This window comes from Epinephelus fuscoguttatus, linkage group LG9 (genome assembly GCF_011397635.1).
Source record: "Epinephelus fuscoguttatus linkage group LG9, E.fuscoguttatus.final_Chr_v1".
Taxonomy (NCBI): domain Eukaryota; kingdom Metazoa; phylum Chordata; class Actinopteri; order Perciformes; family Serranidae; genus Epinephelus; species Epinephelus fuscoguttatus.
This window is the reverse complement of record NC_064760.1, coordinates 15,148,516-15,162,780: the sequence shown is the minus strand read 5'-3', so window position 1 is coordinate 15,162,780 and position 14,265 is coordinate 15,148,516. Positions and strand designations below refer to the sequence as shown.

General features: G+C 41.1%; 1 protein-coding gene across 1 annotated transcript in view; it reads left to right on the top strand.

Moving 5' to 3' along the window:
- LOC125894528 (ecto-NOX disulfide-thiol exchanger 2-like) overlaps positions 1-14,265 on the top strand; it is a 265,263-nt gene that overhangs the window by 86,828 nt on the left and 164,170 nt on the right. The window lies entirely within an intron of this gene.

Genomic DNA, 14,265 nt, shown 5'->3' with positions numbered 1-14,265 from the left:
CAAATATGTGTACGGGGGCGTATGCTGTATGCATCATATCTCAGCTCCATTATTCAACAGTCTTGTATTTGCTGGAGTCTTTACTGTGTAAATGTGTAGAGCTGCTGCAGCCTCACCAGCTGCTAATGAATTCACTGACAATATCAAGACATAATGTAAAGGGAAAGGGACTTTGAAAATCCAATCTTTCCACACTAAGATATGTATTTGCTCAGTATTTTGAATTATATATGTATACAATTCATGCACTCAGGAAAAAAAGAACGAAGCTCCTCAGTGTAACGTTCTCGTCTGAAAATGACAGGCCACCTCTGATCAGAGCTCTCTTGAGCCACATCTTATCCGCGCCTCACCTCAATGTCTTGGCTACCATAAAACATTCAAACGACATTTGGATCAGATGGGGATTCCCTTTGATCCTGGTCTGTGTGGAGCTCCAGGACCAGAGCCTTTCTTCTCCTCCGCAGGATCCACTGATAGGTTCATGGAGGGATGAGAGGGATGTCGGGGCTTTTCCCCTCCCATCTCGTTTTTTCTTCTCTCCTCTCCCATCTTTCAACCAGAGCTTTCTCCCCCCTCTTCATCTCTGTTCTGTGACCCATTCGGCTCTCACTTGTAGCTGCTCCTCTCTCCTCTCACCTTGAATACATGAATAAGAGATTAGAGGAGCTCTAAGTGCTAGAGGACACAGACCTCCCTCTATTAGAATTGAATGCCTCCTGCTAGGTGTCTGCTCGGTTTTAAACTGAGTGTAATGCTGCAGTAAAGCCTGGTGTTTATAGCACATCCTGTAGCCCATGAGATACTGTGGTGGTACTTTGTCACAAAATAACATCGTCCACAAAACAAAATCACTGTTATTAATATCATTATTATAAACTACATTGCCAAAAGTATGTGGACACCTTGTCTTTATACTGAAGTTCTCCTTGACTAATGGTGCCCTGTGCAGTTTTCTAGTAAACAAACAGAAGTTGTGTTCACATTAAGTGTGAATCACTAAAAATCACTGAGGTCTATCAAACATGTGGAGTGCTTTTCCTTCCTTATTAAATATTTGTAGTTTGATTTTTAACGTATTTTAAAGGGACAGTTTGGGTCTTTCGAAGTCTGGTTCTATGAGGTACTTATCCAGAGATAGTGTATTACTGTACTGTACCCACTCCCCCACCATTTGGAGAAGCAGACAGGGGCACAGCCACGGAAGCTGACCAATGTACCGCTGCAGAGGGGTCAGCGACAAAACAGTTTCTGGCCAACTTCCACTCAGCAACATTTCCAGACTCCACCCATCACCGTCCCAGTCCAGCACTGAGGTATTGTTCCACAAATGCAGTACTCTCCGGCCTCCCACCAAAACTCATTAATAGACTCTGCTGCCCAGATCATCACCCACACCAAATCATCTCACCACATCACCCCCATTCTCATCCAACTACACTGGCTCCCTGTTCAGTACCAGATTGATTACAAAGCCCTCCACAACCTAGCCCCCACCTATTTCTCTGACCTCCTCCAGGAGTACACCCCCTCCTGCTCTCTCCACTCTTCCTCTGCTGGTCTCTTAACCATCCACACCTCACATCTCAGCATGATGGGTGCCAGGGCTTTCAGCTGCACTGCCCCCAGGCTCTGGAAATCCCTACATCCACACATTGGACAGTCCAACAGCATAACATCCTTCAAATCCTGTCTCTAAACCCACCTCTGCAACCCCCCTCAAAACCACCAAACTCCATTGACAAAAGCCGTAATTTCAGCTCACTGAACACAGGAGCTGCTGGTCTACTGCTGCCTTGATCAATTAGTCTGATTGTGTTATTGTGTGACTTTGGTGAGTCTGAACTAACCCTTTCAAACACCAAAGTTACACGATAACACAAACTAACTAACTGATGGAAGCAGCAGTAGACCAGCAGCTCCTGTGTTCAGTGAGCTAAAATTACTGTTTTTTCAATGTAGTCTGGTTTTGAAGAGAACAATCTAACAGCTTTGGTTCGCTGTTGGAAATCGCTGTCTGACAGTAAGAAAAAAACAGTGGATATATTTTAGGTGGCTAACATACATTTTGCTGCTGCCCCACCTCCACAGCAGTACATTGCTTAGCTTATATGGCCATACCCCTGTCTTCATCTTCAAACTGGAAGCCTGCTGACCAACATCTACAGTATGTAATACACCGACTATGGGTAAGTACCTCATAGCCTACATCCACACTTCAAAGGATCTGAGCTATCCCTGAAAATCCACTATTGTTTACATTCATGTTTACTTATATATCCTTCCACCATAGATCAGCAAGGAAACGCTGTTGGTGGAAACACAAGGTGGGGACTTTGTACTAAAATGTCTGTAACTTTAGAAAATGTCTAAATTCACAGTGGCGTTTTGCATGACAGAAGAAAGACTGTAGATTTTTGTCTTCCATCTCTTACAGTGCAGTTGGGCATCAAAAGTATAGCCACACAGCCAGTAGGACAGCAGGAATGATTAAAGCAATCAATAACTCTTTCAAAGCACATGCAGGAAGTCTTGTATCATGACATTCAGCCTAAAACAGTCCAAAACCCAAAGGTATTCAGTTTACTGCTGTGTAAGTTAAGGAGAAACAGAAAATTCTCACATTTAAGAAGCAGGAACCAGAGAGTTTGACAGTTTGCTTGAAAAATGACTTCAACCGTATATTAATAATTAAAATGGTTCCAGATTATTTTTTGTCTATCGACTGGTGGATTTATAGTTAAAGCTGGGGTACAGGACTTTTACATATAAATGAACATTGATTATATCAAAGACCTTTCCAGATGAGTTCACACAATGCTGAATAAGCCTATCACCCCCAGGTAAAGCTCTCTGTATTTTACAGTATAACAGAATTGTGGTGTCTGTGCCAACTTTTTCTGTGCTGGTGCACCAGGAGTGATGAGTTTTACTTCAACAAGCCAGAGCTGAGGGGAGCAGGAAGTGGGGAGAGGCCACGTGTCAGAGCAGCAGCAAGGAGTATACGTAGTCGAAGCTATGGCGGAAAATCCTAAGAAGCGTCCAAGAAACGTTTCTAGAGTGGATGCAGGCTTGAAGAGAGCAGTGCAGGGGAAGATGCTGTGAACTATCTTGCAGTCATACGTCATAAGCACGCATCAACAGTGTTTGTGTTATTACCCGAAAAGGGTCTCACTCCAACTCTTCAAATACCGATGCTTGCCCCGTTCACACAGAAAGCGTTTTAGCAGCTGGAGGCGGCTTTTTATAATTGTTTTTTTATGAGAATGAAGGTTTTTGCTTGCATTTTTTGTGTTGTGATGGACCTCGCGTTTCTGCAGTCAAAGCGCCTGCCGTTTTTGCTGGAGCGCTCTGAACTTGAGTTGAAAAAACTTAAACTAAGAGCGGAAAAGTGCGCCGCATCATCGAAGCTTTTTTCCCCATTGTCCACTTGGATGATTTGAGAGGCGGGCCTTCAGTGGTGGTCATGACAACAAGTTTACAGTTGGTATACAATGGAAGACAAACTGGTGGTAGCAAGCTTTAAGACTTGACGTGCTTTCAACTTTATGGCAACAGTTTTCAGCAGACCCTTTACTGTTTCAACATAACAACACCCTCTGTCCACAAGGTGACATGCATTAAGAACTGGTTTTCCCAGTTTGTTCTGAAAGAACTTGACTACCCTCCACAGAAATTACGTTTTATAATTTGTTGTGGTTATACTTTAGTTTTTTTACCAGCTGCTCATAAAAAGTATCAGTTAATATTTAACTATTAGCAACACAGCTGTCATGTGTGGAAGCATTTCATCAGCAGAGATGGAAAAATCGTGCATTTCAACGGATTATGTGGTAGTTCTTAAATTTTTGAGTGACAGACCTAATTAGCCACAGTGATGCCCAATCCAAGAGCAATAGATCTCACACATTAAAATTCATCATCAGAATAACATCACTCTTCATCTGACAGAAGCTATTTAAAAAACACACGCAACCAGGAGGGTAGAAATATAACCTGCCAGATTTTGTCTGTGGGCTGTATGTATGGCAGCCATGCTCTACAGCGTTGTGAGGGAGAAAGAGGAGACTCACTCACCTCCATCATTCTAGTTTGTTTACTACTTGGTCAGAGCAGAGGGTTGTGTTATTGCCAACCCCCAGACACAACAGTTCTGGAGGGAAGATAAATAATTAGTCATGAGATGAGTTTCTCCCTTCATCCATCAGCCTGAGGAACATGGCTGCCATAGGAGAACTGAAGCCAAATGAGAGTCCTCTCCCTCCAGTGTTTTTGTTCCCCAGACACTCAGCTTTAGATTTCCCTCCTTGATAGGGCGACTTTGAAACGCTCAAAAGCTTGCGAGGACGACTCCATCTTTGTCAGGGTGTTTGCGGATTAAAAGCAGTCTCTTTTTGTGCGGCTCTTGTTAAAAGCAGAGCTTTTAGCATCGGCAAGAGGGAGCAGAGACACTACTTCACCTTTTCATTGGAAATTGCCTCGCAAAGTAGAAACCTGAGTTGCAAGTCAATTCAAAGTACATCTTGTTTGAGGCAATTCATGCCATTAAAATTTCCAACTGTAACACTACATCTTTTCTCCACCCAGATCGTTTCTCATCTTCTTCTCCAGTAATTTGGCAGAGTGGGGAAGGATTTTTAGGCTTTATAAAGTCTTATGAGGAGGAATGGATTAATGTGGGACACCAGCAGTTGAGAAGTTATTTGAAGTTCATTAAGTGACACATTGAAACCAAAATAGAAAATGAATACTGAATTCCTGAGTGACACCTCAGGAAAAAAGTCGGTAGAGGAATATATTTGGAGTCTGGGGAATGTTTTTAATATGTCAAAGTGTGAGGAAACTCTTTGAGAGCTGAATGTTTTGTGAATTGTATCAGTGCTGCTCTCCTGCATAGAAATCAAACCGGACATTTTCTTGAACCCTGAGTGGTGCCTGGAGATTTAAAGGATCAGAAAGCTTATTTCCGAATGTAAAGGCTGTTGAGCTATTTTATCTACGCTCTTATTCATTAAGCGTGTGGCGACTGTTGGATTTATACCACTATCTGAGATGGCCTCCAAACACCAGAGGAGTTAGTTTCTCTGATAGGCTGCTTCAACTCTTGAATTATTCATTTGTGCTATTTGCCAGACTCAGTGTCCGTGACTGAAAATTCGACGAGGATTGAATGATTGAAGACTCAATGAGGTAAAATATTTTTTGATGTTTCAGAGGTCAACAATTCCTGTGAGTTTGCTGGTTCTGGAGCATTAAAAGGTACAAAAAAAGATTTTTGCGTCCATCATTTTAGTTAAATGGCTGAACATTTTAGCACAAACAAAAACTCTGAAATCTTTTCTATACAATGCATGTAATGTGAATGTTGCTTTCTGTGATGGGAGCACCTGTTTGACTCCTCCAGAGGACATTTCGGTATAGGAAACTATAAACTATTCATGAAATCAAACCCAGTTTTTGATACTTTCAATCCTCACAGGCTTGACAAGCAGCATCAGTTTTTTTATATGCCTCTGTGCTGGCCAAATCCTTGGCCGGAGGTTTTATGTTTTCAGGTTGTCCGTCCGTCCTCCCATCCTGGTGAACACGATATCTAAAGAATGGCTCAAGGGAATTTCTTTAAATCCATATTTGAAGAAATTCCCTTGAGGCATTCTTTAGGTATGTCCACTTCGACTCAATGCTCAACTGATTACTTTTTGGTGGTGATAGGTCAAAGGTCAGGGTCACTGAGACCTTGTCTGTCTCATTATCATTAATGCAATATCTCAAGAATGCCTTGAAGAGTTTGGCACAAAGATCGACTTGGACTCAAGGATGTACTGTTCAAAATTTAGTGGTCAAGGGCCAAAGGTCAAGGTCAGTGTGTCCATGTCAGTTTTATTTTTGTGAATGCAATATCTCAGAAATACCTTAAGGGAATGTCTTCAAATTTGACCTGATTACTTTTTGGTGGTCAAAGGTCAGGGTCACTGTGACCTTGTTGGTCTTTTTCTTGTGAACATGATAGCTCAAGAACACCTTTAGGGAATTTTGAGTTTGGCACAGAGATTAGATTGGACTTGGGGATGTACTGTTCAGATTTTGGTGGCCAAAGGTCAAGGTCACTGTGACCTTGTCTGTCTCATTTTCTGAATACAAAATCTCAAAAACATCTTGAGGAATGTTTCAGATTTGGTACAAATGTTCACTTGGACTCAATGATGGGCTGATTACTTTTTGGTGGTCATAGGCCAAAGGTCAGGGCCACTGTGACCTTGCTTGTCTTATTCTTGTGAATGCAATATTAAAGAGTGCCTTGAGGGATTTTTTTTTTAGTTTGGCACAAAGATTGAATTGGACTCAGGAGTGTACTGTTCAGATTCAATAACAGACTGATTGGATTTCAGTGGTAAGGGGTCAAGGTCAGTGTGACCTTGCAGCTCTCTCATTCTCTTTAATGCAGTATTTAAAACACCTTAAAAGAATTTCTTTAAATTTGACACCATCGTCCATTTGGACTGAAGAATAAACTGATTCAGATTTGGTGGTTAAGGGTCAAAGGTCAAGATCAGTGTGACCTCACACACAAACACACACCTGTTTTTTGCCATAACTCAAAAAATCATATACTAATTATGACAAAACTTCACACAAATATCTAGTAGGATAAAAAGGTCAAGATCATTGTGACATCATAATATTCTGCAAAAACACGCTTCTGGTCATTATTTAAGGTCATATCTCAGGAACAGAAAGGAAAATATGGTCAGATTGGATTTTTCCGTTTAAAAATGATGGTTGAAATAGAAAGTACTAGTTTTTGCTTTTCTGTCTCATTCTCATCATTTCCCATGTTTTTACCTTAGCTGGCTTCTACTTCATTTCCCATTTCAAACCATCACTCCTCTCCTCATTTTGTCGCACTCACCTCTGAAACCCTCACGTCCTCTCCTTTTTTGAGTCACTCACCCCAACCTCAGCCACATTTAATGACTCGGAGCTGCAGCCTTTCCTTGGCTGTCACTGAGGGGCTTTTAACAAGGTCCTGCACTCCTTTGCTCTTTCCTCCTCATTCTACCATGCTGACACCACTTTCCCCTCTTTCCCCCTGTAATTTTGCCGTTCTCTGAGGGTAAAGAGTGCAGGTGCTGGACTAAAGTAGGGGTAGAAATGGGAAGTGGTTAGTGCCTTTTTGCCTGTTATTAAATAGGAGCCTGCATGTTTCTCAGCCACCATAAGGCCTTGGTTAAAGTAGATTTTTCTGGATTGTATTTGTGTTAAGAAACAGGCGTGTATTTAATGAGAGTGTAATACATTAGTTAATGCCTTAGTCTCTCAAATACCATGTGCGTGATACACAACTAGTTGATTAACAATTAAGTTTTTTGGCAGAAAATTCATCTGCATGAATATTAATAACCAATTAATTGTTTGAGTCATTCTTTAAGCAAAGGTAACAAAAATTAAAAGGTCCCAGCATCTTAAATGTTTTCTTTTGTAGATTTTTTTTAATTACATTTCTTCTTTATTTTGATAGCGAGCGATAGATAGCATGGGTAGGAAAGATATGGGGGATGGCATGTGGCAAAAGGCCTGGGCCCGACTCAGTTCGGGGGCTGCTGCAGTAAGAACTGGACCTCAATGGTACACATTTTACATGGTCATCTACCGTGGCACCCACAAAATATTTGTTGATTTTCCTTGATAGTGCCTTAAATGTCTTTGGGTTTTCAACCATTTCAAATGTTTCTGTACATTTGAACACGTTGCCTTACATTCTCAAAAACTAAAACAGGTATTTTTAGCTGTGCCCGGCTGCTCTGTAGGCCCAGACACACCAACATCACAGGCACAGACATCAAAGAACAAGGGGAGACCAAGGCCGACTGTTGCGTCGCGTCACGTTGCCTCTGTCTCTGCCAAGAAGTTGCACATGAACACACCACAAAGACTACAGCGGGCGGCCAATGAGCATATATGTTCTGCGCCTGCGGGAGAGGAAATAACCCTCCACACCAGCAGGTGGTGGCACCCTGTTTTTGTCTTTTATTCGTCTCTCTGACCGACAGGCAAGGAGGGTAAAAAGAAGGAAAGTCATGGCATCATATTGCATCATATCAGTGGGGTGCAACACATGCACAGTGAACTCTGGTCTGCAGTTGCCAAAAGGCTCAGTAGTTGGATGATTGATTCATTTCACTGAGGTGTCCACAGTTGGCCATGGGTTTAAGTATTTTTTCATGAAAAATAAATATATGGGTGGTTAATACGATTCTGCAATTATTGAAAAAAAGTCCGTTTTTTGGTCAACAAGATTGGGTTTTTGGTTGGTCAGTCAACAAAGATTTCCTCACCCTTTGGAGGCCACATTTTTAGCCCTAGGAGGCTGAAATTTAATACGACAGTTGCAGCTATTGTGACTTTTTAAGAAATATTTTGTTACATTTTATAAATTAAACAATTAATCTAGTAATTGAGATTTATCTCAATTGCTTATTATAATGAGCAGCAGATTTATCGTGAGTGAAAATAATAAGTTGCAGCAGTAGTGTGCTTTATGGGTTGATGTATATGACTGAGGTATATCGCAGTTAACACAGGCAGGAATGAGTGCATGTGTTTGTGTGTTTATAGATGAATGGAGATCTGATGTCCTTGGGCTTATATTTGTATTCATAACGAACAAGGAAATTAAAGCCAACTAAATCACCTCAGGCTCCGTGCATTTCAATTATAGACAGTATAAAAGAGTTATTGATCCATAGCAGAGGAGACACACAGAGAGGCAGAGAGATTTTTAAATACTCATCAGTCGTCACACTCCTATAAGGTTTGGTAAATCTGTTCTTTAATAGATTTTTTTAGGAGGAGGCAAAGCCAGCGAGCGTCTGCAGACAAGTTAAACAGTTCAAAGTATTGGTGTGTTAGTCTGAAATACATTCCCCTGTGCATTCCTCTGTGCAGTTGCTCTAGTAATCTATATCATCCTACAGTGTTCTCTTGGAAAGCCCCAGTGGTTTCTGGCTTTCCATCATTTTTAAGCTGCAGTAAAGAGCGGGGGGGTGGCTTCTCAGACTCATTCAGTGTTCCGCCTGACCATGATTAATGTGGAAAAGGCCCAGTTCACATCCTAAACCACAGAGCTTCCCCATATCACTCCTTCCCACCACCTTTAGCAGTACTCTCAAATGGTTTAGCAGTGGGATCCGATGTGTTCAGCCAGCCATGTGGCGCAGAAGCTCCAGAGGTCAACCAGCCATCTCCCAGATGTCCTATATGACCCTCTAGTTTCATGGATATATCACCCAACGGGCCTACCAAGCACAGGCTCAGGGGCCAAAAGAGTCAGGGGCCAGATCCTCAGTTTGAAATGACTGTGAAAACAATATTTCTTGTTCACAATTAACAGCTATGAAGAGACACCAAAGAACTAGAGACACAACTACAAAGAGATGCAACACGTCTACAAAGAAATGCGAAATGACTAGAGAGACTCTAAAGCTCCGTTTCAACCGAGCAGTACTATACGGTTCAGTTTGGTACGCTTTTTTCCGTTTCCGCTGTGAAAAGTTGTAGATGGTACCAGTGTAACCCTCTGTACGGTCCCCATTTTTGGTCCCCCCTCTGTTGGGGTACCTAGCACCCAGATCTGGTACTAAAAGGTGGAGCTGTGAACACTGCAGTCCGTTGCTTGGTCAATAGAGGACGGTCACTCTGCTCAGAGCTGATTTGTGGCTGGTTTTGAAGCTCATGTAACTACTGTTCATACTGTGGAGAATTTATTAGTAAACTGTAACTATAAAATGAAATGATGTTTTGCTGTCTCTTGCAGCAGCTGAAGTCAGAGAATAAAATCTAATTCAGTGGGCCAGCTGCTGGCAACTTTTAAGGTCAACACACATTAAATTTCACTGCGACAACTTTGACCATTCCATTAGCTTTTATATGACTTACACTTTTTGTAATGAGTGGATCTTCAAGTGGATATATATGACCAGATTATGTAAACTGCATGTATCCCAATCCTCATTCAGAGAGAAAAAAAAAAGCATCATGGAGTATAGTTCCTGTGGGCTCCAGCAACGATAAACCCCTGAGCTTGCCTGAGAAGGACTGAATGCACAAACCCGCTATTTTTAAATATCCCATAGAGAGAGACTCTCACTGCAGCCTGTTTTATTTTTTTCTGAAAATATCGGCGTGCAGCAAACGAGGTGCAGACTGATAAAAGAGGAAATACAGTGAGTGCCGCACACAACAGTGAGTGACGACAACCCTGCTCCAAGTACTGTTTGTGGTGGAAACGCTAGGGTCTAGGTGCCATGTCTAAAGGGTTACTTTTGGTTCAAAAGGTACCATACTGAAAGTGTTTGATGGAAACAGGGCTTAAATGACCACAAAATGATGCAGAATGGCTACAGAGACTCAACACACCTACAATGAAATGCAGAACAACCAAACATATGCAACACAACTGCAAAGACACACAAAAGAACTACAAAAAGACACTAAATAACCACAGACACAAAATGGCTGCGGAGAGACTCAAAACAACCGGATGCTACGAAACTCTACCGAGCAAAAAGCAATTCCTATCACTACAGAGCCATTTATAAAGCCATGGCCAAGCAGGTGGTGGAGAACGCCTTCAACTGTTCTTTTTTTAAGATGGACAGAGATAAGATCTCAATGTGGACACTAGATATTAATACAAGACATACATGTAATGAGGTTAAATCATATCTAGATTCTGGATATGAGACCCACTTGAAAGCAAGGTGTAAAAGAGGTCAAAGAGGCAAAAATAACCAGGAAGACTCAAACCAGTGACAGTGAGGCACAAAACAACCACAAAGAGACACAGAATGACTGCATTGAGAAACAGAAAACACAGCTGCAGCTGTTTGTAGTCATTTTGTGTCTCTTTCAATCTGGATGTCTTGCTCTTATACAGAAGGGATGGGGGGGTCTTTTACATGTCTGTGCCCAGGGGCCCATTGTCTCATAATCCATCCATGTCTAGTTCCTTCTTTTATTGTTTCTTTCTCAGTTTCTTTGTGTTCTTCTCTTTTTTCTTTCTATATACTATCTTGCCTCTGTGCCATCTGTCTCCCCGCTGTGTCTCCTGTAACGCCACAGACAGTCTTTGTGAAAAATGGGGGAGATCACAGAGGATTTCTATCTATCTGACCCCGGCGTGCCCTTCATCTTCCTCTCACAGCTTGATCTATCACACACAAGTGCTTTTTATTGTTGTTTGGCAGCCAGCTCTTGGCCCATGGCTGCACTTGTCTCTCTCCGCCCCTCTCATTATTACTGTGAGCCTTACTCTGTTGGGGAAAGCCAACATATTTGCATTTCCTCTATGCTGTTTTTTGTCGTCTGTGAAATCACGCTCTACCTCAAAGCCTGTATTCTTTCTGACATTGTGATAAGGCAGCCCTGTGATCAGGTAAAGGTTATTCATAAAGAAAATGTCATGAAAGATATTGTTCAAGACACTGCACTCTTCTACCTGCTCTCTTAAAATATTTATTGTCAGCTTTTAAATGGCTTCCACCAAACAAAATTGCAATACCTTACAGAGGCAACATTTCAGTGCTGGTGGATTTAATTTAAAGACACTCCGCCTATTCGTTGATGCTTATTTTGTCTCTTTCCATCACCATCTCTCCTTGACCCCTGACAACAACAGATATCCACTGTGCTGAGAAAATGTAATCATCTGCTTGACGAACTTCTCAATGTGATAGGATTAAATTCCTGCAAAACAAAAAGTGCAGCACCTCCTTCCTTTCACTCTGTGATGCTCTCTGATATTTTGCCAAACAAAAGACAACTTTAGTGTTTCTTTTTGACTGCTCCGTCATCCATACTGAACATAGCCCTGTCTATACCTTGTATCAACATGCTTGTTGGGTGATCCAATAGCAAATGCTAATAAATACAAGTGTAAACAACCACCAAGGTGAATTGTGACCTGATCCCTCAGACTACTTGAGGAGGTGGTCTGGGACGCATTTGACCACACATCTTTTGGACTGTAAACATTAATGCTTTCTGACAAGTACTAATACTGGTTCACACCACGAGTGATAAAGCAACAGGCTACAAGTCAATTTCAATGGAAGCCAGTGACATGAAGCTACAAACTGACACCTGAGACTTATTGCTGCAGATGGGCATGTCGAGCTACAAATCAAAGTTCAGCTGGTTCAACCTTTTTCAGCACTCCAGTTATGTGGTGAAGCGTCAACCAATCTTATGTGTTTGTTTGTAGTTATAGTATTGAGTTATTTAGGATACTTAGCTGATGCTATGCTGGCTTTCTGCACAGTGTGGTGCACATGAGGATGACATGAGGCGGCAAAATGTGATGTTAAAATGGGGCACAGACATTGATCAAAAGCACAGATATTTGCCCACATTAAACGACAACTTTAGATGACGTTCAGTCGAGGTGTTTTGCAGCAAGTATTGTAGCAGACACATTTAGCCTATGATGATGTAACTACATTTACTAACGCTTAACCCTCGTAAACCCCAAATATATAAAGAAGTGAGCACATTTTTTTGTCACCTTTCAGGGGTTGTTGTAGGTTTCTGATGCAGAAATAAAAGTTTTGTTTTTTTTTTTGTTACGTTTTACCCCAGTTTTTCCAAGTTTTTAGGAACATGTTGTAAAAATGCAATGTTGGGCCTAGTTAAGAGCAAAATTTCTGTATTTGTATTCACATTGTCTGAACAATATACAGAACAACTAAAGTTTAATTTGCAGTGTTGATCGCTTTTCTAGCACCGTAACAGCATATATCATAATGGATATGGATATGGTTGGAATATGGATATCGCATATCATTTCCTCTTTGTCCCAGTGTTAATTTTCAATGACAGTCCCAAAGACAGTGTTTTCTTCTTTGAAAAGCAAAGATGAACATTACACTTGTTGAAAACCTCCAGTGGTGTTTGGGGAAATGGCATCAGTGGTGATATCCGGACCTGAAAAGTCGGTATTGGACCAATAGAATTCTTTTCAGCAGGCAATACCTGTCATGGGGTACAGTGTGTGTGTGTTTAGTTGGAGCTAAATATCCACATAATCACAAGCTGTCAGTGGGTTGGAGGTTTTCTTTGTCCATTCTGCCATCTCCATCTGCCTCTTCACCAGTGTCATCTGACTCCATCTCAAAATCACTCTCTCCATTTTGGATGGCATCATTAACATCCTGCACACTGTGTAGAAGACTTTGCAGGTGGAATGGAAACGTAAAAATAATAATAACAATATATAATACAAATGAGTATTATACTGTAGTAGATAACCTGAAGAAATAGATAGGGTGGTGGGCCAAGTGTTAAGGGTGGAGAGCTAAGTATTTTCCAGGCTAAATAATTTTAATGCAAATTAATCCTAATCCTATTTACACATATCACTGAATGCACACAGTACTGTCTGACTAGCCCATGATGCTTTCTACTTATCATACTAGGAGGAACATATGCATCCCCCCCACAACACTTCCGCCTCACATTCAGGAACACTTCTCACCTTTCCTGGAACAATGCAACAAGCATCCCCCAAAACATTCAGAATCTGTTTGTACCTAATGCAAGACACTCTTTGGGCAAACAAACAAAGCCGAGGAAAAACCCAGGATCAGTTAGATATATTTGTTTAAGTGATGAGAATCAGATATAGTTTCTAATGCTGTTACTGATAAAGGTTCAACAAGTACAATCAGAAATCATGTATTAATGTATTAATGTCTGATCTACACTTAAAATTTTAACAGAGAAACACATGTAACACTCAGAGTGAATCATTTTTCCATATGTGAACATGTGAGAAGTGCAATAAACACATGTAATGTGTAAAGTGCACATGCAATTTTGACTACCACCCTGACCCAGTGTTTAAAATTGCAACACAGACATAACAAGCTGGCAATCAAATTTGATAAATATTTTCACAGTAACTTAATATCAACATGATCTAGACATTGGAATAATTACACACACAAAAAAATATTTAACTTACTTGAATCTCGACAAATCCAGCCCAATAATACAAAAAGACGAGCTTTAACAAAAGTTGGCAGATTGTCTGAGTCCATGGCCACATGATCGGACCTATAAACACATTTACTATCCAACTGCAGTGCCGGGATAAACAGTAGTTCCTTCTGACTATGTAAATGTGTTTTTCATTTTGAAACCTTCATAGATTTTTTTAGGGTAATTACAAGTGATGTTGTTATTTTGCAACAGTGGGCCTTACAGGGT